The sequence below is a fragment of the Penaeus vannamei genome, chromosome 17 (assembly GCF_042767895.1).
Source record: "Penaeus vannamei isolate JL-2024 chromosome 17, ASM4276789v1, whole genome shotgun sequence".
Classification (NCBI taxonomy): Eukaryota; Metazoa; Arthropoda; class Malacostraca; order Decapoda; family Penaeidae; genus Penaeus; species Penaeus vannamei.
Window position 1 is genome coordinate 901,478 of NC_091565.1, and position 3,927 is coordinate 905,404.

The following is a 3,927-nucleotide window of genomic DNA, read 5'->3' on the forward strand; positions in this document are numbered from 1 at the left end:
ATATATATATATGTGTGTGTGTGTGTGTGTATATATATGTATATATATATACATATATATATATGTGTGTGTGTGTGTGTGTGTGTGTGTGTGTGTGTATAAATATATATATATATATACAATATATATATATATTTTTTTTCTTTTATGTGTGTCAGTGTGTACCTCTTTTCAACAGGAGACACGGCGCTGACGGAGGCGGTGCAGAACGACCAGTACGCGATGGTCGAGTTCCTGCTCAATGCCACCGCAGACATCGACAAATCGAGAGTCAACGGTGAGTGACTTAAGTACAGGGCGACTGCTGACATCAAACCGCCGCTTCTCGGCTTCACACTACCTTTAGAGCAGTAACAATCGGCTCAGGGAAATATTATGGTCATTATTATCATTATTATCTTCAGTGATATCGTGATTTCTATATTTTTTATTATGATCGTTGCTGTTATCATCATTATCATCTTCGTCGTTTGCATTGTTGTTTGTACTATTCTGATTATTTTTCCTGTCACTATTATTACTTTTTTTTATCTTATTTACATAATTATAATTATCCTTTTCATTATGATAATGATTATTATTAATATTACAGCTTACTTGATTTAATGAACAAGCTATGGCCAATTTAACATAACTGAAATTCAGCTATCTACTTTCTGTTCGACAACAATTATTAAGATTTCTTTTTCATTTCATAATGATATAAGTACATATGAAATGAATTCTTATATATCAATTAGACAAAAAATATTTCTTAAACTTTGAAGATTTCTCTCATTTCTTCTTGATTCCTCCCCATTCCCCGCTTTCTCTCTCTCTCTCTTGACTCCTCCCCTTTCTCCCTTCCTTGACTCCTCGCATTCTCTTCCTCGCTATCTCTCTTTTGACTCTTCCAGCTTCTTGTGCTATTTCTCTCTCTATCTATCTCTATCTACCTCTCTCGAGCGAATTTATAAGTACGAGATTTTCCTTCTCAGGCCGAACTCCACTTATGTTGGCTGCCACCAACGGCTTTTACGACATTCTCGTTCTCTTGGTGAACGAAGGAGCCTCTCTGGACCTGGAAGCTGGTGGTAAGCACGTGTCAGTTACTTAGACCATGTCTGTTAGTTTCCCTGCGTGTACTACGACTTAGACCGTGTTTGCTAGTCTCTCCTTGCTAGTTAATTAGACTCTCTGCTAGTTTCGCCGTGTTATTGAGTATTAGCTTCTGATCTCAAATAAACCGGATTCCGCATCTGAAACGCACCACTGAGACCTGTGCAAATCACTCCATGGACGGAGAAGTGTAGCATCGTGTCCAAAAGGGCGCTGTGATGACCGCGGTGTGTTGCCACTAATGGGTAAATGCTCATGGATGCCGTTCACATCTTCACTATATCGTGCCTTTAGCAATATCTTGAAGTCTAGGCAGATGGTGAGTTGCAAGACGGCAGTATTGTGGGCGCTGCCACCTCCTCTCACGCCCTTTGGTCTCTCTGGCTTCCTTGGGCGAAGTGGCCGAGCGATGGAGACTCAGTGTATATGTGTGTGAGGATGTATCCAATCACACTTCACACAAGAGAGAGTGCGCCTGAGGTCAGATTGTTGCCTGACTTTAAAAAGGAAAGTGAAAGACTAATCTTCCAGCTACATTCTACAGACATTTCCAAAATGATGGACGTAAACAATATCAGAAGGAAAACCAATACATTTTCATTTTTTCTTGCTTATAATACCCTACATGCTAGGAGGACCTGGACTAATACCTGTGTGGTGTAGAGAATAACGGGAGACCCCAGGTACTCAAGTAAAAGGAGAAAGGACACAATTCGTAGGACAAAACACTGAAAATGCGTTAACATGAGTAGTTGCAATTAGAAACTAGCACGATGAATCTGTTGACAGTCTGCTTGACCTGGTGTGATTAGATGGAAGGAAATTGCTTCTTGGGAACCATTCCCTAAGAACAGGGTTACCAGTCTCACTGAACAGTGTATGGAGCCTCCGGTGAACAGACAATAGTTATGTAAATAATAGTCATTAGGGATAATCAATTTTCCTTAATCTGACATGTGCATACATATAGTAATTGAGTAAGAATAGGCTGAGAGCAGTGCGGCACTGCTATCGGTGTTTCAGTGTTGCCTTCTGAAATCACGGGCTCAGTAGGCAGTGCCTCGCCAGGGGACAATAAGGCTCAGTAGTTTCAGTTATTAGTTTAGGGACACTTCCTGAAGTTAATTATGATAGTGTGAAAGAACCACGTTTTGTTGTTTTTCTCTCTCTCTCTTTGATAAGCATTTTTTTTTCTTGTTTAACATAACCTAATGATGATCTGTGACCATGCATAATTTAAGAATTGATTTATAAACAGAATGAATATATATCTATTTATGTCATTGTTACTGCTGCTGCTTGTTTCAACTGCCGCGTTTTGCCAATACAATTTCTGATAGTGCACCAGTAGTAACTGTTAAAATACTCACATTTCCATTAATCTTTTTGAGCTTTCTTTCATATCAACCTAATACCTACCAACAGGCAAAACAGCTTATGAATTCGCAGTTACAAACAGTTTTGCATATATTGCTTGTTTCCTGCGAGAAAATGGAGCAGCTACAGCTGGCGTATCGGATGGTAGGTTTAGTCTCTATGTTTGTGAATAATGAAAGAAATTAATGGATCATATACTGTGCATATATACCTGGAAGATGTATGTGAATGCGGATGGAGAAAGTGAAAAGGAAAGGGAAAGGGAGTGAGAAAGAGATAAAAAGAGTGAAACATTGAGAGCAGAAGATATAAAGGGGAGTAGCTACGACTTGAGGTGTTCCTCGGATCCCATCGCTGCCACCAGCAAGGAGTGTTATCGTTGGGTGGCAGGCTGAGCGGGAGAGAGGGAGGGGAACCCAGCCACGCTGTTTAGTACAAAATTCACGCTGTTTAGTACAAAATTCGCGCTGTTTAGTACAAAATTCGCGCTGTTTAGTACAAAATTCACGCTGTTTAGTACAAAATTCACGCTGTTTAGTACAAAATTCACTTGTTATTACTGAAAGAATGTAGGTGGAGAAGGAAGTTCTTGGCTTTGCAAGATTAAATCTACAAAGCTTTTGTAAACAGAATGCAATGAACAATCACTGATGAGGTGAATGTATCTGTGTATGATAACAGCAATAACTAATTTTGTAAATGGGTATTAAATATCAGTAGACAAAAGCAAACAGTGGATACAAAGTAAACGAGGGGAAAGAGAGAGAGGTTGAGAAAGGAAAAAGAAAAAAAAAAGAATAAAAGACAGAAAGAGCATTATTTTTTTTTTTTTTCTTAAGTTAAAGTGTTGACCAAAATGTTTCCACAGATAGAATAAGCGGAAAGTGTGCCTTTGGTGAAACTGAATACGACACCGGGGATAACTGGTAAGTCTAAAGATATTTGATTTTTATTTATTTATTTATCTATTTATTTATTATTATCATTATTTTTACTATTGGTTGAATTAGTCTGGATTTAGCAGTCGCCACCCATTGTTACACTGTTGTTATGGTTTTAATGTGTTTCATTATTTGTACATGAAGTGGGTAATACTACGATAGAGACGGAAATTAAATAAAATTACAATGGAAGTTGGACTATGGTGGATGAGGTATTCGGTGAGCACAAATAACCGAGATGTTAAAAGTTTTTGGGAAAAAATATCACTGTCAAGACTTAGAGGCTGATTGGGTAGAAATATTGCTGCCAGCCATGACGTATCTGGAGTAACTTTTGCACAAATAAAAAAAATCGTGTGTTGATACGAAATCCATAAGGAAGTTTAAAGAACTGTTGACTTTCACGGGGGTCAAAGGGAAGTATTTATACTCTCAGGACGTTCCTGATGACATACCCATGAACTTGCCATAGTGGGCACCATACCCATGCTGATGTATATTGCTTCGCTGT

The 3,927-nt window shown here is 38.5% G+C and overlaps 1 long non-coding RNA gene across 1 annotated transcript in view; it reads left to right on the forward strand.

Annotated features, from left to right (window-relative positions):
• Nucleotides 1-2,530: 2,530 nt before the first annotated feature.
• The window catches only part of LOC113812752 (uncharacterized), a 2,046-nt gene continuing 649 nt past the window's right edge, over nucleotides 2,531-3,927 (forward strand). The window contains exons 1-2 of the long non-coding RNA XR_003476340.2: nucleotides 2,531-2,619; nucleotides 3,344-3,401. This is a non-coding gene — a long non-coding RNA (uncharacterized lncRNA). The remainder of the gene's footprint in view (nucleotides 2,620-3,343; nucleotides 3,402-3,927) is intronic.